The sequence below is a fragment of the Sminthopsis crassicaudata genome, chromosome 4, assembly GCF_048593235.1.
Source record: "Sminthopsis crassicaudata isolate SCR6 chromosome 4, ASM4859323v1, whole genome shotgun sequence".
NCBI lineage: Eukaryota > Metazoa > Chordata > Mammalia > Dasyuromorphia > Dasyuridae > Sminthopsis > Sminthopsis crassicaudata.
Genome location: NC_133620.1, coordinates 347,164,438 through 347,184,616, shown reverse-complemented (window position 1 = coordinate 347,184,616; position 20,179 = coordinate 347,164,438). Strand labels below are relative to the sequence as shown.

Sequence of the window (20,179 nt, the reverse complement as noted above, 5' to 3'; positions counted from 1 at the left end):
GGTACAGGGAATGACATGTGGAATGCATTCCCTCCTCAGCTCTACTTTTTAGAATTCCTAGATTCCTTCAGGGTTCAACTAAAGTGTCATCTCTTATAGACATCTATCTTGATCTCCATAGATGTTAATACTCTTTGATCTTCTTTCAGATTTCATATGCACTTATAAAAGAATATAACTTCCCTGAGGACAGGAGTGTTTTACTTTTGTCTTTGTATCCCTAGGGCTTAGTCTGTCTCAAGTGGGACTGAATTTATTACAGGGGCTCAGCCGATGTTTCTCTTCAGCTCTATTCTATCTTATTTCATAGTCAAAGTGATCCTATACTGAGGATCAACCCCAATTCAGGAGGAGTAGAGAGAGGACAGACTAAGAGTGCATGAATCTCACTTCCTGAAGTATTCCTCTGGGAAGAAGGGAATTTACTTCCCTGACAGGTTTAGAATAAGAGGCTCCAAAGAGGTTGAGACCTCCCAGAGAGAATAACACATTCCTGAGTATTCTGGTCTCCCAGGACACCAGCCTAGCTCTGGGAAATCTTCCATCTGTCCCTTTCCATGACAGGGCTAGGCTGCATGCAACATCTTCCAGGTTCCATGCATACCCATGCCCTTTTTTTGGGGGGGAGGGCAGGTATAGGGTTTGGAGGAGAGGAAGGAGTTGTGATTTCAGGAAACCCAGGAACCCATGACCTTCATTCTCAAGACCTCATTAATTACCTAGAATGATATTATCTTTGTTTATACCATCATCAACTAAGCATCAGCATCTGTCATCAGTATAAACTCTGTCTTTTGAAGAGTCTCCTCAGAAACAATTTAGTTTTTCCCTTTCCTTGCCATCAGGGACGGGGTTGGGATGGTTTTGGACACTAAAGACCAGAGAATACAAATAAATCACTTCCTTCAAATCCCCCAGGAAGGTGAGTAGAATTGGAATGAATTCTCATTTTGGGTGATTTTCTGGGACTTGAACTGTACTCTGAGGGGCTGCTAGCTAATCTGATCAACTAACCAACAAAACCAATGGAAAGGGCACTAAGTGGTCAATCGGTTAGAGCTCTTGACCTGAAATCAGGAAGCCCAAAGTTCAAATTCTCCCTTCAATACTGATGAATGATGAGACTTCAGCTTTAACTGCCTCAGTTTCCTCAACTTTAAAATGGTGATAATAATAGCACCTATTTTTCAGGATTGTTGTGAGGACAAAATGAGATGATATTTGTTTAGCACTTTGCAAATCTAAAAGTGCTATGTAAATGCTAGCTATTTTTAATACATAGTATTTGTTAGCTATTGTGCTAGGCTATAGTGATATAATGAAAAAAATAGTCCTTATGTATAAGTAAATACAAAATTTGTAGAAAATAAATGAAGTGATTTTTGATGAAAGCAAGCACACTAGCTTATGGGAGGAAATCTGTAAAGGTCTCATGTAGGAGGAGGAGTCTGTGCTAAGTTTCTAAGAAGTGGAGGTGAGATGTATTTCAGACATCGGAATCCATGTAAAGGCATTGAGATGGGAAAACAAAAGATAAGATGGCTAGTTTGATTTGACTGCAGGTATATTGGTTTGATTGGATCACAGAAGGTGGGTAATGAAAATCATAAATTTAGTCCTGGAAGCCTTTTAACTTTGGAAGGGAGGAGAGAGAAAGATAGTTTGAGGAGGTGACAGAGTCAAATGAGGGTTCTTTAAAGAAGGTAGAACCATGGGCATATTTATAGGCAGTAGAGAGGGAGCCAATAGTTAGAGAGAGATTGAGGAATGAAAGGAGAAGGGATGATCATAAGGACAGTCTGCCAGAACACATAGAAGGGAATAGAATCAAGTATACAGGTAATGGGATCTGCCTAAGTGAAAACAAGGGTCAACTCTTCATCAGATATTGAAGAAACCAAAGGATGATGTCAAAGGATTTTGAGACACAGCAAAGGAGAAGAAACTACTCATAGAAAATAACCTCTGTTTTGTCTGTGAATTAGGTAGGCAAAATTCTCTCCCGAGAGGGATATGTGGAAGAAAAAAGGTTTGGAATGATCACTGAGGAGAATGTAATAGAATGAAACTAGAAAGAGAAATAGGATTGCCTTGTAGCAATGAAGGTCCAGTTGAATTTTTTTTAAACTGAACCTATGAGTTCATTGATATAGGGAATCCCTAATGAGAAAACTCCCTCTACCAATACAGCTCTGCACCTTAGATTGTTGCTTGAAGTGCTCTGAATTAAAATAACTTGTCCACAGTTATACAGCCAATATGTTTAAGAGAAAGAACTTGAAACCAGGTCTTCCTATTCTCAGATCAGTTCTCTAGTCACTAGGCCATGATGCCTGCCAAAATTGAGGTTAGATGATAAAAATTTTAGTGTTGTCATTATCACAATTATGTGCAAAATAGTAGCCACAAAGGTTGATAGTAGAAAAATCTAGAGTTCCCATTTGGAAGGCAAGAATATTGATGGGACAAAGTGGGAAGGTATTCCAGAGTAGAGGACCAGAGCAATTTGAATTGGTTGACTATTTGGTCAAGATTGAGAAGGGAGGAAATTGAAGCCAGGACAGAGATGTAGATTACTGGATCAGAAATAAATAAGAGTTGAGGAAAGGGAACAGAGTATTAAGAGAGCCTATAAATATTCATAGTATAGATAAAGATGTTTAATTCATGAATCAAATCTAGAATGTAAGAAAGAGCTGGTTCCTGGCACCAGAACTTCCCTATCCTTGACCTAAGAATTAAAGATATGTATATGTTGCAATGGCAAGATTAGGGGGCAAGGGAAGAATCAGAGGAAGGAAATAAAAATCTGGGCCCTCAAGGAATCTCTATGACATAGGAGAAGATTCAATCTCTTCCCTCAAGGATTTCCTAGTGTGTTGGGGATAGACACAGTTCCTACCTCTAGGGAGAACTCATCGTGTTGGGAGGGAGGTGGAGGAGATTCACTCCTTTCTTAAGAGAAGCCTAGAGTCTTGGACAAGACAAAGTTCTTGACCTCAAGGAGTTCACCACAAGTTGAAAAAGGAAACCTAGTCCCTGCCTTTAAAGAACCTCTAGCAAAGTAGTTGTTGACACAGAGGGAAACTCCTTAGATCTGTGGTGAAGAGGTAAAGGAGGTGAGGTGAGTCTGAATGATCTATGAAAAGGATGACCATTCTTGAACAGTTTGGTCATCCCCGTGATGTTTGCCTATGCCTGTTGCAAGCTCCCTTTAACCAAGTCTGTTACTGTTACAAAAATCACCCAGTCTCTTGGCTGTTCAGCAAGAGCCCAACAGCTCCAGTGATTGATGTGGGCTGTGGGAGGGAAGCCACCAATTTTGTGCTCTGGTCATTAATGAAGAAGAGCTGTGGCAACCCAAACAGCAGCTAGAAGATGCCCCCAACAGCAGATAGCCCTGGAGCAGTGCAGTGGCATCGGAATGCATTGTTTGACTGTGTGTTCAGCAGTTTGTCTATTTTCTGTTAGGCTCTGGCTGGGATTCAAATTAGCTTGCATCCTGTGAACTCTCCTCTGGCTGTACCAACAGCTAGGGCAGGTGGCCTGACAGTGAGTCTGGCAAGAGAGAAGAGAAGTCAGCTGTAGGCTTTGAAAACTCCTTTTGAATGATCTACTGAGTGGATAAGCTGCACGTGGGTAATAGAGAGTTGGCTGCATTTCCAGAAGGAGAACTATTGGCAAGAGTTGTCTGGAGACTGCACCTGTGAGTATGTCCTGCTGTTTTGCCTCTTTGCAATTATACTCAGAGAGAAATCGAGGTTTATCTCTGATAACCCCCAGCTCTGTTGCCTGGTAGTAGTTTGGAAGATTCTACTTCCAAGCTGGCAAGGCTTCAGATATGACTAACGATGTGACCATTCATACATTCTTTTGGTTGGAAAACCAATGCAACTGAGTTTGAAGATGTTCCTTTGAAGATGTATGATGTGGGATGGTAGCAATTCTTAATGACAGTCTACTAAATGCAGAATCTCAGATGAATCATATTTCCCTCTTCTTGCAGTTCAGAATATGATGTATGGACATCATGGACATTGAACCAGTTAATGTTATTTAATGCTATTTGCCAAGGCAGCAAGATCATGTGATAGAATTACAGTCCTGGAATCAGGAAGACTAATCTTGAGTTCAAATTTGGCTTCACACGCTTACTAGTTCTGTGACCTTGGATAAGTCACTAAACTCCGTTTGCCTCAATTCCCTCATCTATAAAATGATCTGGAAAAGAAAATAGCAAACCATATCAGTATCTCTGATAAAAAAAAAGAAGAAAAGAAAAGAAATCCCAAATGAAGTCAGGAAAAAATCAGGCATAATTTAAAAATGACTGAAAATGCTATTTATTACAAGGGAGACTTCATGGAGCAGAGAAGGATGGAAATGAATGGGGAACTGGTAAAAACAAACAAACAAACAAAAATCCAACAACAAAGGCATTGATAAAAACCTTAAAAATAAAGAAAGGGAATGGGACTACAGGATTGTTGTAGTTTAGGAGCTTGAAGGGACTGTGGAGGCCAGCTAGTCCAATTCCTTCATTCTACAACAGAGAGGCAATTTTCTAAAGTATTCTGAGTGAGTTTAGGACGTCCAATATACTATATTGCTTCCCACCCAAGTTTAAAAAAAAAAAAGACCTGGCCACAAGCTAAGTCCTTAATAATCATAGCTGACATTTATGGAATACTTTGTTTTATAAAGCAATCTTTATATCCCATCCTAGCCCTGTGAGGTGAGATGAGAAATACAAGAATTATTATCTCCATTTGCAAACTTCGAATTTAAGTGATTTATTTGTGGTCACACAGCTAATAAATGTCAGTTCAAGTCAACAAGCATTTATTAAGTACTTACTGTGTTCCTGACACTGTGCTAAGCGCTGGGAAACAAATAGAAGCAAAAATCTACTGTCTAATGGAAGAAGACAATACATAAAAGGAAGTCAAAAAGCAAAGGAGTGAGAATGAAAAAATGATGAAAAAAACAGTTGTCAGAAGTCTGAAAAGGAATGAAGGAATGAACATAGCTGGCCTGGGCCCTTATTAAAATGGAGGTTCTGGGAGGGCCTGACCAAACAGAGGAAGGGGCTGCAGGGGATATTCCAAAGTGAGAAAACTGCTGACACACAATGAAGAATTCTTTCTTCATTGGAAAGGAGGAGAGGAATGGAGAGGAATGAAGGAATAAATGGCAGCTAGGATTCTAACCCCAATCTTCTTAATCCAAGCCCAGAATTGACTAAACAATAACATCTGACTGACAAAATTTTCCCACTTCTCAACTGATTGCCTTGATTTTCATGTAGAGACAAGTACAGTTAAGGAAGAAATTCTCTTGTAGGACATAATAGACATTCAAAAAATTTTGAGTTTATATTCTGTCTCTGACACTTACTAGCTCTGTGATCCCAACCAAGCAAGTCACTTAATCTCTTTCAACTTCAATTTCTTTGTCTGTAAAATGGGTGTAATAAAACCTGTAGTACTTGCTTTATAAGGTTGCTATTATGCTCCATAGGTAAATTATACATAAAGTGCTTAGCAAACCTTAAAGTTATTATTTAAATAATAACCTTAGCAAACCTTAAAATTATCATCTAAATAAAAGTTATTAATATTTAAAAAGATATCACAGGCAACATTATATTTGGAAAGTATACTGGAAGATTTGAGCTTATACTTTTTCTCTGAAATGTATAAACTATGTGATACTAGGCAAATCAATGAATCTTTCTGATCCTCAGTCTCATCTGTAATAAAATAAGGATGAAAATGTATGTACTTGTCTCTTTCTTCCTTCCAGATCTTTTCCCTTTTTCTCCTGAAGTGTGTTCTTTTGGCTGGATTATTCAGTTGAGGATTCTCCCTCTCCTGCCCAGCCTACTCTCCCAGCCATCATAGAGGCTTAAAATCCTATGTTGCTGTTGTTGAATTGCATTTGATTCTTCCTGACCCCATTTGGGGTTTTCTTGACAAAGATACTGGAATGATTTCCCATTTCCTTCTCTAGTTCATTTTATACATAAGGAAAACTAAGGCAAACAGAATTAAGTTAGTTGCTCAAGGTGACACAACTAGCAAGATCTGGAACTCAGATCTTCCTGACTCTAAACTCGGTGCTCTATCTACCACACCACTTAGCTTCCCTATACCATTTTGAACCCTTTCCTCTACTTCAAGTCCCACTTTACAATCAGTGGGTTGTACTTACAACCAGTGATGAAGTTTTGTGGATTCTACTTCCACAATATAGCCTTTCTCTTTGGACTCAAAGGCTCTAACTTCACATCTTACCTCTGATACTTACTAGAACTGATTTTCTACTAACACCTCTCTAGGTCTCAATTTTCTTCTCTCTAAAATGAAGAGTTTGGACTAGAATGCCTCTAAAACCCCTTCTAGCCTTTAAGCCTCTGTCAAAATAATCTTCTGAGCTGACTATGTCATTTCCCAGCTAAAAACTGTGAACCATTGCTTACTACATATAGAATACAGTATAAACTCTTTCCTGGCATTTAAATACCTATGATAATTGTTTCCAATTTACCTTTCTAGTTACATTTCAAATTTCTTTCTTTCATGTATTCATGTTCCAGCAGATTGGGACTATTAGCTGTGCCTCAGGCTTGCTTAACTTCTCCTGCATGTGTGTGTGTGTGTGTGTGTGTGTGTGTGTGTGTGTGTGTGTGTGTATGTGTGTGTGTGTGTGTTTGAGGAAATTTGGGCAAGTGACTTGCCCAAGGTCACACAGCTAGTGTCTAATAAGTGATTTGAAATCAGGTCCTGTTGATTTAGAGGTGATGCTCCATCCACTGTGCCATTTAGTTGCTGCCACATTTATGCATTTAAATAGAGCTGTCCTCCAGGTCTGTCATATAATCTATGTATGATGTACATATAATGTAGGTTTCTCTCTTGATAAAATCTTTTTAAAGTTTAACTTTGCTTGAGATCAATGATTACTAACTACTTCTACTTTTTTCTCCTAATAAATTCTACTTATGATCATTTGTTATTATGTTTGTGTATATCTTATTTCCATCAGTGCTAACTCTTCTACTTCTACTTGTTGATTTGCCTTGCTATTACTTAATCTCCTCACCTACCTCTCCCTTATCTCCCCCCTTTTCCTCCTTCTTTATTCCATTCCCATTCACCTACTTTATCCCATTCATGTTAATCTAATACCCTTTTATACTCTACCTTATCCTATTTCTCCCCCCAACTTTATTTCTTTATAGATTTTGGAGGGTACTATAGCTTTATTGATATACGTGTGTAACATATATGTTTTGTTCTCTCTTTAACCCATTCCTGATGCAAATAGGTTTTTAGAACTACCAGCTCTCCCCCATCTAATTCCTCTGTGTTAGTTCTTGCTATTGTACTTCATTCATATAGCATAATTATTATTTTTACCTATTCTTAGATGGTTTTGCTTTTTAGAGTCACATGATACTCAGCTCTACTCCAATTTTTTTTAAACTGCCCAATTACTAATGTCAGTCTTAGACATGTAGTTTACATTTACATTTTAAAAACATAAACAATTTGTCCTTATTGAATCCCTTGAAATTAGTCTTTGATGTTGGCTCTTATATGTTAAATTTTCTATTGAGTTGGGGTGGGTTTGAGACAAAATTCTGAAAATCTAACAGTTTATTAAAAACAGTTCATTTTTTCCCATTCAATGTTATACATAATTTTGCTGGATATAATATTTTTGGCTGCAACCCTATTTCTTTTGATTGTTGATAAATAATATTCCAGGATCTATGGTCTTTTATTGTAGCCACTGATAAATACTTTATAATTCTTATTGTAATTCCAGGATTTTAAAATTGATTTTTGTTGTTTTTTTTGCTTGTAAAATTTTCTCTTTGATCTGGAGATTTTAAAATTTAGTAATGACATTTCTATATGTTTTCTTTATAGGATCTCTTTGAGGATAGTTATTGGTAGATTTTTTTTTTGATTTCTACTTTTTCTTCTTGTTCTATTGCTTCAGGACAATTTTCTTTATTTCTTGTATTATTGTGTCAAGGCTCTTTTTGGGGTCATAGCTTTCAGGTAGTCCAATTAGTCTTATGTTTTGATCTGTTCTCCAAATCTTTTGACATTCTTTTCTTTTTTCCATTCTTTATATTTTGTTTTGTTATTTCTTGGTCTCTTGTCGCTGGCTTTCCTTTGCCCATTTTAATTTTCAAAGAATTTTCTGTTTTAAGACTGTGGATCTCTCACAACATAACATTCTCATTCTTTTTGATATTGTTCTCTTGCATTTTGATTTCTTACTCATTTTCGTTTCTTTTTGATCTGATTTTTCTTGTACAACAAGAGAATTGTATAAATGTGTTTACACATATTGGATTTAACATATTTTAACATGTATAACATAAAAAAGACGATCTCCTTTTCTAATTGGTTGGTTTTAAACTTTTCATAATTTCCTTGTTTTTCTTAAATTGTTCTAACTTTTAAAAAAAAAAGTTTTTTTTTCGGTCTCTCTCATTTGATTTTTAAAGTTTTTTTTTTTTTGAGTTCTTCTATAAATTCTTTTGAGGCTGGCAGCCATTTAATCTTTGGGGTAAGGGAAGCTTTTAAAAAATTTCTGTATCATCCTTTGAAGATGCACACTAATCTTCACTATTTCCATAGTAATTTTCTTTGGTTGGATTTTTTCCTTCTTTGCCTGCTCTATTTTTTTTTCTCTATCTGTGTGTCTGTCTATCTTTCTCTTCAATTGGGGTTAGGTGACTTGCTCAAGGTCACACAGCTAGGAAGTATTAAAAATCTAAAGTCAAATTTGAATTCAGGTTCTCCCGACTCCAGGGCTGGTGCTCTATCCACTTTGCCATCTGACTGCCCCTCTTTTTTTTTTTTTTCTTAATAAGAACTTAATGGGGGCAGCTAGGTGGCACAGTGGATAGTACACCAGCCTTGAATTCAGGAGGACCTGAGTTCAAATTTGATCTCAGACACTTAACACTTCCTAGCGGTGTGACCCTGGCAAGTCACTTAATCCCAACCTCAGGAAAAAAAAAAAAAAAAAAAAAAAAAAAAAAAAAAAAGAACTTAATAGTGTAATCACCTCAGTCCTTTGGTAGGGGGGATTGTGCTTCTGGCTTCAAGTCTTTCTTCAGTTCTTCCTCTGACCTGAAACCCCAAACTAGGAATTCCATCCTCCTGTAAGTGCCAGCAGCCATCAGATTCCCTACATCACTCTTTCTGCATTCATCCAGTATTCTGGTTTCTTCTCAACCAAGGCCATGTCTCAGCATCTCAGCTGGGCTACTCTCTTCTCAGTAGAAATTCCCTCAATATTCCCAGGGTCATACCCTGATTCCCAAGCTAACCAAGAAATGAAAATTCTAAAGTTGGGACTGAAGCTAACTTGCCTGCCAGCAGTCTCAGCAGAGCTAGCCTGGAGGTGTTTATATTTAATTTTGGTTAATCCTAAATCTTGGGATCTTTCTTCCCTACTTTTCTAGTTATCCTAGGAAGAACTGGGTTCTGCCTCAAGTTTTATTTGTTTTTCACCAATGTATGTTTGCCCTGAGGACCAATTTTGTTTCCTTTGTTGCAGAAATCTGGAGAGCCTGGAATTTTCTGAACTATTCCACCATCTTTCCACAACTTCCCCCCCCCAATTTATTTTAAAACAATTCTTTGGCATAAATATAATTTTACCATTTATTAAAGATGAAAGCAAATTTGCATATTAGTGAGAAGAATCTGCTTATTACATACAGAATTAGATCTTGGCAGAATATTTGATACCATTTACTTTTGCCAAATTTTTCATGACCTCCACATTCAATTATGAAACAGGATTTGTCCTAAAATACTTTGCCTAAACTTCATTTTTGCCTGTATCAAGTTCTTTTTTGTATCATACTTATTTGTTCTGCCTGTGCTATTTCCTCCAATGGGCAAAAGGACAGGATCCTTTCATAATTATCAAATGCTACCTCAATGCAATTCAATTGAACACACATTTATTAAATTATGTTCAATGTACCAGGTACTGATAGTGCTAAGAATAAGTGCTAAGAATAGTGCTAAAAGTCAATTACATTTGAGAAATTTACTTCTAATTCTTTTCAATTCCTCATCACTATTCTTCTTTTCACTAGTGCTCTTTCCTTTCATTTACTTGATACCAGCACTTAGCACAGTAGGCAATAAATAAATGCTTGCTGACTTCACTGGACTAAATGGATTGATATGTATGACTGTTATATCCTTCCACAGAAATGGAAGTTGCTTGAGGACAATTTTGGGGGGGAGGGAATTTTTTATCCAAACACATAGCACTGTGCCTGATTTTATTGTCCACTTAATGTTTTACTTAACTCAAATGAGGTAGTTTCTCCCTCCATCTTCATCCCTCCCCATTCTGTAGAATATGGAGCTTTATATAAATATTACCAAGTCTTAGGCTAACAACCCTTTACTGTCCCAAGCCTAGTATTACCTGAACATCATGTTAGTAACACTTCATCACATTCTGAGATCTCCAGTGTAGGGATTGACAACTAAGAGCTGCTAAGAGCTGCTAAGAGATAGTTATTGTAAAGTGGATTCTTTAGGTCAACGGTATTTATTAAGAGTACACTCTGTATATGATGCTATAGTCAGTACTGAGGGTGATACAAAGTTAAGGTCTTTCCCTTCACCAAAAGTCAATTCAACCCAGTCAAAATTTATTTAATACCTGGCAGTTGCCAGACACTGTGAGAGGCAGCAGATATAACAAAACAAATACATTGAAGCAGTACTTTGAAATAAGCAGGAACATATTTCTTAAATGAAGAACATTATTCTGGAGAAAGACAACATGCACATATCTAAGCAGGTAATTAAATATGAGACAGAGGATAGAACTAAGGGGTGGTGAGTTGGGGGACCTATCAAGGAAGGCTTCAGGGAAGAAGTGGCACCTGAGCCAAGCCAGGAAGGTAGATAAGGATTCTGACAGGTAGAGATGCAGAAATTTGGAGAATTTGGGGAAATTACAAGCTTACTGAGAGTCAACAGGGTAAGACAGCAGGCAAAAACACGTTAGACAATGTTAGGCTGTTTTTAGTTAACAGAAAGCATTTTGGAATATGAAGCTGATAGTCCCATTGTGCCTTGTACAACAGAACACAGAGTATTTTGACCATCTCTGATAACACATTTTTAAAAAGACATTGATTGATGAACTGGAAGAGCATCCATAGAGGGGACTTGAGTTCAACTTACATGAGAACTGTTTGGAGGAACTGGGAATATTTATTGTGGAAAAGAAAATATTTGGTGATAGGACCTGATAACTGTTTTCTAGTATTTGAGGAGCTTTCGATAGAGAAAACAGTCTGGTTCTTTTGGCATATAGAAGATAGAACTTGGAACCATGACTAGAATTTGAAGAGAACCAAATTTAAACTTGACATAAGGAAAAACTTGTCAATTAGGGTTCCATAATGGAATGAATTGCTTTGCAGGGTTTGAGTTCCCTTTCATTCGAGATTTTCAAACAAGCAGTAAATGATCATCTGTTAGGTATGTTGTAGAGGATATTCTGAACCAAATACAAGTTATTCTGATGGCTTTTTATCCCTTTTAACTCTGGTGTTCTATATGTGCTACAGGCATGGAGGATAGGTTGGATAATAAAAATTGACAGTGGTATCAGATAGAATGTTAATTTCAGGGAATTGATCAATGGTCTAATATGAAATTAGATTGGATCCAGATTATAGTAGGCTATCCAAAATTATATCAAGTTGAGGAATTTAATCATTGGCAATAAGGAACCACTGAATTTTGAACAAGAGAATAAGATGGTCAATCATCCTTTATGAAAATTACTCCTCAAAGAATTTATAGTCTAGAGGACTTTTTAAATAATATATACTCATAAAAAGCTAAGCCAGAATATAGAATGTTGCAAGAGAATGAATGATTATTACTAAGCAAATGATTGGAGTTTTATCAGTTTTGGGAACTCCTAGAAGAGGAAAATCCCACTAGTGATGCAGGTCTCCAGCCTCTTTGCAAATTATAATTTTGGATTGTTTCGCAAGGCACTGAGGAGTGAAATAATTTGTCTAAGGTCCTGCAGTCAGTATACAACAGAGGTAGTACTTGAATACAAATTTTCTTGATTTCTAGGTAGTCTTTCCACTACACCCTGCTGCTTTTCTCATTGCTTTGGATATATATTCCACATTTGTGAGCATGTTATATTTCCTCAAGTAGAATGTAAACTCCTGGAGGAAGAATGGGGACTCTATAGGTTTTTCTCTTTGCAATCCTACCACTTCTCATAGTACAGATGTGGCATATGCACATAGAAGGGCTTAAATAAATACACACACATAAATTAATTTGAAATCAACATTATTTTCTGGAGTAATATACAAATTAAAAACAGCAATAACCAAACACTTTCTGTTTGAGCAGTTCTCTTATTCAAAGTAATATTCAAAGTTCTCTTATTCAAAGCTTATTAGCCTAATGTGGGACAAGTTCTTTTTAGGGAAACATAATGTTGGCACTGACTTATTTTGGACTGAGACACTTAAAAGTCATTTGGATGCAAAGAACAAAATTTACTTTCATTTCCATTAATGTAGAAAGTTGAAGGTAGGTCATATGTCACATCTCTCAGATGACTAGACATTTGGTCAAGTAAATAAGAATGAATAGTGAATCAGATTCACACTTGATCCAGATTAGAGTTGCCAATTACATTGGTACTAAGAAAGATGGTAGTCTTCCTCTTTCCTGCTCCTCCTTCTCTTCCTCCTCCTCTTTTCTTCTTCATCATCATCTACCATATCAAAAAGTTAGGAATGACCTCCAATTATCTATTATTAAAAGTGAACTCAAATCTTTCTTACATGCAACATTTCATTTTACTGAAGAGGAAATTTAGGCTGAGAGAGAAGTGACTTGTCTAAGGTCACAACAGGGAGTTATTGACAGAACCAGCATTAGAATTCTGATTTCCTGACACTATTAGTCCCTCCCCACACCACACTGCTGGGTCTCAAACCTATTTATATCATCAGCCTGTGCCATAAATTCAAACTTCACTTTGTGTACTTCCTTTTACTTTAAACTACCTCTTTTAAACTTGGAGGATTGTTCCCTACTTCAACAATTTAAATCAATTTTAAAGAGCACTAAAGCCCTGCTATGTGCAAAGCACTGTTAGACATTGGAATGCCAATATTAAAAAAAAAATTATATAATTCCCCTGATTTGCAAGACTCAATTTCTGCTGGAAGGGGAGGAGAAAAGAGAGGAAAACAACAAATATGAGATAAGAATATACATATATAAATAAAGTAATATATAGCCATTTCAAGAAGGAGAGTGAATACCAGGGGTCTTCCATTATTTGCTTACCTCTGTAAATGTTGTATATACCCAGTGAAGAGTAAGCTCCCAGAGGGCAGGGACTGGCTTTCGTTTTGTCCTTGAATGCTCAGTACCAAACAGAGTGTCTTGCACATGGTGAGTGCTTAATAAATAAATTCTTGTTAGATTGTTTTGGATTATATTCTGAAATTTGGTTAATAGTCAATATTTACTTTCTTCATTCTCTTCATGATTTTTGTTGAATTTTAAAAAAGTGATTATTACAGTAAAAAAAAAAATCAGCCTTACCAGTTGATCACATTGAGTAGGTAAAATTAGTAGATGGCTGAATTTTTCATTTTTCAACTACATGCTTTGGCATGATGTAGCCCTAATTTTAGTACATTTTCACATTGAAGAAGATAAATTACATGAGAATAATTAAATAAAATGGAAATCCATTTTTCTTTTATTTGTTTAATTATGAAAATAATGGTAAAAATCTGTTTTGTTTTCACATTGTCTAAGTTTCCATCTTTCTCTCCCCAGTCCTTTCCAGAGATCTACTATTCTTTTTTTTTATTGTAAAGTTTATAAGTATCATCAAAAAAATTCAAGGAAACAAGTAAAATGTTAAAAAAATAAATTTAACCATAAACTCTAAATTATTTAATTTTTAAAATATGTAAATGAACCTAAATCAAATATTAATAGGCAAATTTCAATGTTTCTGCATCTCCTTATGATTTATTTTATTCTATGTAATTACAGAATTCTTTTGCTGTGATTATTTTTATCTGACCATACTTAGCTTTTTATAGAAGAATAGAAGGTCTTTAAGGTCAGGTAAAGACTGGTTTTCGTTTTGTCTGGATAGTCTCAGTGCCTAGTATAGTGTCCTGTATGTAGTAGGTGCATAATAAATACTCATTGGATTGGATTGTGCATATTGCTGTTCCAGTTCTAAATTTTTACTTTGCATCATTTCATGTCTTCCCACATTTCTTGGTGTTCTTCATAGTTGTCATTTTTCATGGAACCATAATTTTCTTTTACACTGATATAATATAGTTCATTCAGTCATTTATTTCTAGGACATATAGTGTGATTTTCCACCAAGGACAACCAGGTCAGGATATTATAGCAAACAGATTACTGGTGTGTGTGAGGAATAACTACCTACCAGTTGTAATGAAGCCTTAAATTGTGATAAGTGGAATGATGGTAGGATTTCCTCTTCTGCTGTTAATGAAAGAACAAAATACACAACTTTCCCCATCCCCCAGAGAGATGAATTTGGAACAATTCTGCCTGGAGTTAGAGACATTCAAGAGATGACCCTTTGGCTGTTTGTGAGGCAGTTGAATCACTTTGCATCCAGTCTCTGGAAGTTGATACATTTCTCTTATTCAGAGTAAATACACTTTATTACATTGTTATGTACCGGTGGTATTTTAGCTTAAGATCAATGATTGGGGAAGGGGGATAGAGAGAAAAAATTTAAAAATATGAAGAGGGAAAAAGTGAAAACATGAAGAGGGAATGTGTGTGTGTGTGTGTGTGTGTGTGTGTGTGTGTGAGAGAGAGAGAGAGAGAGAGAGAGAGAGAGAGAGAGAGAGAGAGAGAGAGAGAGAGAGAGAGAGAGAGAGAGAGAGAGAGAGAGAGAGAGAGAGAGACACGGAGAGAGGAGGGGGGGAGGAGAAAGACACATTAACACACAGAGGTAATTTGAAAGAGAAACAGATGGAGAGAAAGGGGAAAAGAGAAAGGAAGGAACAGAAAAGGAGGGAGAGGCAAAGAAGAGGAGGGATAAGAAAAGTAGGAAGTATTGAAACAGGAAAGAAAAAAGATAATTAAAAGGAAAGAGGTAAAGATGAGAGAGTAGGAAAGAAATAGAGAGGGGGTGGGAGAAAAATAGAGGAACAGAAAGAGGGGGGGAGGGGCAGGGAGGAAGAGGAAAGAGGAGAAAGGAGATAGGATTATGGACAACTCTCTTCAAATCATACCAGACAATTTGTAGTTCAGAAAGAAATGAAACATCATATTCGATAAATGAAAATGGGGCACATGAGATATTTATTTTTAAATATCTAAATGCCAACCACATTTTTTGGGGGGGTTATCTTTAGATTCTAAGAGTGTGCTGCTTTTTTCAATAGGAATTGAGGAAGAGGTTGTGGACAAAGAATAACTATATAAAAACTCATTTTAGGATACTTATACAATGTAAACCAGTTTAAAAAGTAGATTTGAATCCAATTAAATAGCCAGTTATTTGAAAAACATCTAATTAGTAACTCTGGTTGTTTGATTGAATTTAACTAGTTGTTTGGATCCAACTTTAAAACAACTGGGTTTTTTTGTGAAGACAGATTTAAATTTGTTTAAGTGACTTCCTGGGGGTGAAATGCCCTGAAAAACTTTTTATACCACTAAAAGAAAATCCAAAAAACACAACCACCATTTCCCTTTAGAGCCCTAAATATTTGGGGCTGCCCTGAGAAAAAATACTTTAACTAGAAACAGACAGGGAACCAATCAGCCCACATACTATAGTGAAATAAAGACAAAAAGTAAACAAAAAAAATCTTGTTTTCTTCTTTAAAAATTCTCTTAGTTTTAATAATTAATAGTATTGGGAAGAAAGATGGGACCAGTACTCCTTAATGAAACAGGCTGCTGATATTAACTTATATTGGACCCAAATAACCTAAACATTTAAGAGAGAGTGTAGATTCAAATGGCAATATTTATTTGTAACTATTTTCTTTTGGAACAACGATTCTATTTTTTCCCTAACTTTCTACACTTAATTTCTCCACATATACAAAAAAAAATCAATTCTTTTTTGAGCCAGGTATTTAAAAATATACATACACATGCACACCACAAAATCATAATCCCTTTTCTTCCAAGAATTAAAAATTTCCTCCATTTTATATGGGGATCAAAAAGGATTTTATTATTGGTCCCTGTTTCCACCAAATGGGAATCAGAATTGTGATCTGAAATTTTCAAAAGGCAGGACTGATAAAGCAATTTGAAGGACATAGTTTTGCAAAGGACTGAAGGAAAACATTCATTGATAAATTGAGTTTGAAATCCTCTCTTGGAAAGTCTGTTAATCTAATGAATGACTCTCTTTCCCTCTTAAAACCTCCTTCTTCCTTTCCCACCTCACTTTCCATCCCCTCCCCCATCACCCAGGAACCATCTGTATAATATATCTTATTTTGAGCAAAAATATTTTTTGAGTAATTATGCCACACAAACAGAACAAGCAACTATGTTATTAAAGGGTTCCCCTCCCTTACTCCTTCCAACTACTAAGTTTCCAGGATAAACATTTTTCTTTTGAGCTTTTACATACTAGAAATGGTTGAATTATAATTTAATGGGGGGGGGGAGATATCCCTTCTTCTCTTTCTTCTGTTATATTTTATGTTATCCTAATCATATAATTACCTTATTTCTTTGACAGGAGGAAATGTAGTACCCCTTTTAAACTGGTACTCATTTACATTTTTCAAACTTTTATATTTTTAAAAACAACAATAAAACCAAAACACACAAACAAATCCACTGAGATTTCATGTTGTAAGAAGAAACAAAATACCCCACAGCAGTTACTTTGGGGGGAGGGGGAAAGGGAGAGAATAAATTAAAGCAGCTACATGCCAAGAAATTTGATTTTTTAAAACATTTTCTTAATGTATTCTATAAGGAACAGAATATTATCCAAGAAACTATTATTTTCAAATGTCAAAAAAAAATTTCATCTTTATATTAACTCCTCAACTTCTTCCCATACCTCTGATTTTTTTTCTCCCCAAAAAACATTTCTGAGTTTTGACAATAGGAAACAAATACTATATGTTGTATAACTGGGAATGTGAGTGGATTAGAGACATTATTCAGACATAGGGATTTCTGTATAGAAACTTTAACTTTCAGGCAATTTCTAGTATTTCTTAATTCAGAGGTACTTTTGAATTCTTTAACTAGACCAAATACTTGTTTGAAAAAAGAAGGGAATTCTTTTATCCAGGAGGCATATTTGCAAATTTTTCCAAACATAAATCATATTTTGTGTAAAGGACTCAACTGAGGAGGCTGAAAATTTGTCTTCTAAAGGAAGTTAAGATATCTTTGGGAACAAATAGAATTGAACTTCTGATTTTTTTTTCTTTAAATGTGAATTTTGGAGAATTAAACATAAAATACCAAATGCTGGAAATTTTGTCTTGTCATTTGGTATTCTAGTCTTACCAAGAAATGCCACTCTTCTACAGCTGTCTTTACTGACCCCAGCTAATACAAGGACTGGGAAATGAAGTCCTGATCAGAAACATTCTGGTAAAAACAAAACAAAACAAAACAACTTTCTGCCTGGAATATCCAGATCATTGAGGCAAAAGTGATTTGATAGACTGAAGGGTCTGCATCTCACTGCAGCTGCCCAGTTCTTTTCTGCAGTATAGATACTATCTTGGGGGAGGGGATACATACAACAATTCTTTTTGAAGAATTCTGTGAAACTGGTAATTGAAAAATAGATGGTGAATTTTGTTAGACAAATGTTGGCAACAACCATTAAAAGCCCCAACCAAATTTATAATCACAAATTTTAACCAATTTGTTTTCCAAATGCAGAAGCTGATTTAGCAAACTTGAAATTGAATTAAACTGGCTAGTAATTGTTTTGAAAACAGTTAGTTTAAATTAAATTCAAATTCTACCCCAAATCTGTCTGTGCCTGGAGAAGCAACCTAAGTTAAATTTAAGAAATGGTGGACAGGGAAGGAAGCATTTCTAAATGAGGGGGCTTGGATGGAGGGTAAAATTAGGCTTTATTTCAGGATAAGGATCCAGCTTTATATCAGGATAAGAATCCACTGTGGAATTTTCCTTTATGGGAAAAATCTATGGGGAGAATAATGAGGGTGCCCCATATGTATAAGTACAACGTTTATAATAGGGGGGGGATTCATCATTCAATTTTCAGTCTGAGCTATACAATGAGTGAGAAATAGGAGACTCCCTTCTTTGGGATCTTAACCTTTCTTTTATTCCAATTTAGAAAGAATTTAGGTAGAACAGAGCTGCTCTATCATCCATTCTGTCCAACAAGAGAGAGGAAAAGACTAAGAAACAGCCCTAAAGATGCGAGTTGTTTTTGACTGTCTGCCTTTTGTTTATTTAGAGACCATCCCTAGTAACCAAGAAATATTCCCGGGGAACAGATGATTATCTCTCCCCCCCACCCCCAAGATTAGTTGGCCAAAAGAATCAGTCATTTTTCCTTTCTATTTTTCTCAAAATTTTCCATTTGTTCTGCAATCGACATTAATCTGTTTCAAGTTTTGTTTTCTTTTTTGACTGGCCTGGCCTGGCTGATTCGATCTTTTTAGTTTGAATGGGGGTGGTGGTGAAAAGGTTGTTATCTGGGGTGGGAGGAAGACTTAAAAAGTCTAACAGCTCTTTGAACAGAAAGTCTCCCCCCTCCCCCAATTCTCTCTCAGTTGAAAAGTTGTACAAATTTTAACTGCAACTGTCCCAAGCAGGGGAGAAAACGATGAATTCAAGTCTTGCTAGGGCATAACAAACTGATCTTATTCTTATTTTATTCTATTTTTTGGGTACGTTGGGAAGGGGAGAAATGAAGTCCACCCTTTCCTTGAGCTTCAAAGGAAGAAAAGTGTCAGAAAAGATGGCTTCAAAATGCTGACAAAAAGCTAACTGGTAGGACTGAGGTGAGAATCGTGGGGGGCAACCCACTAGCCTTAAGAGGGTGGCTCTAAAAAGAAATCTTATTGATAGAGCCAACACGTGTTGGGGTGCTGCCCCCGAAGGAAACTCAGACAATGGGGAAGTGGGGGACAGTGACCTCCTTCGTCCAACTGTTCTTCAGATAGTCGTGCCCCCCTCTACCTAGTCTTCCGTCCTCAAAGCTCACGGAGTCCTAGTCTACCCACCGCCCAGCTTGGGGAACAGAAGGCTTAGGGGCTCCTTGCCTCTCTCCTTTCTAGCTCCCTGGCCCAGAGAGCTCCGGGGCTGCTCCTTCCTCCTTTCCCCTGCCGGTATCCCGGCCCCGGAGAGCAACCGGGAACTCCTTCGTTTCCCAACTTCGGAGAGGTCCTGCTCTCTACCAAGGATTCCTTCTTTCCTGTTCCCGGCAGATTTCGAAAGGCGCGGAGGACAAGATTCACCTCTTCCCCCACAGGAGAGGAGGTGCGGACCTCCCACGTGCTGCCCCTTCCCCACTCCGCCTCTCGGGTCGGAGGAAGCGGGACTAATCGGTTGGAGAGAAGAGTTGGGGGTGGGGAAGGACCCAGGCGGATCCGCTCCCCTCACCCACACCCTAGCGAAATCCGAGGGGGGAGGGGAGGCCTCTGTCGCCCCTCCCCAAAGCCCCCGCCCCTCGCTTCCCCAAGCGCTGAGCGGAAACTCTCCCTCCCTCCCCCACCCACCCCGTCTGGTTTGGGCCCTAGGATCTCTTGCTTCCTTACCCACCTTCCTGCCCCTTGACCCACCCCCACACCCCAATTGAGTAGGGGACCCAGGAGGCAGAAATCCGTGTTTGGAGAGCTCTCCTCCTGGAGAACGCTGGGGGTCCGGGAGGGGCCGGGAGAGAATAACTCCACTTGTCTCACCTCCCAGCCCCCCATCAGGTACGAAGGAAAAAAGGGTAAATTCCAGCCGCCGCCTAACCTCGTCCTCTCCGGTTCTGTTCATTTCACCCGCAGTAATCTACCTAGCTGTCCATCCTGCCCTTTAAGTGGATGCACCGAGCCTATTCTCTCTTCCCCTCTGGGTTCCTGGAA

The 20,179-nt window shown here is 37.3% G+C and overlaps 1 long non-coding RNA gene across 1 annotated transcript; it reads left to right on the top strand.

The window, feature by feature from the left end:
- Window positions 1-3,397: 3,397 nt before the first annotated feature.
- On the top strand, window positions 3,398-19,653 carry LOC141539032 (uncharacterized). The gene is made up of 3 exons (XR_012481183.1): window positions 3,398-3,706; window positions 19,008-19,108; window positions 19,535-19,653. It is a non-coding gene; the product is annotated as an uncharacterized LOC141539032 (long non-coding RNA).
- Window positions 19,654-20,179: the final 526 nt, after the last annotated feature.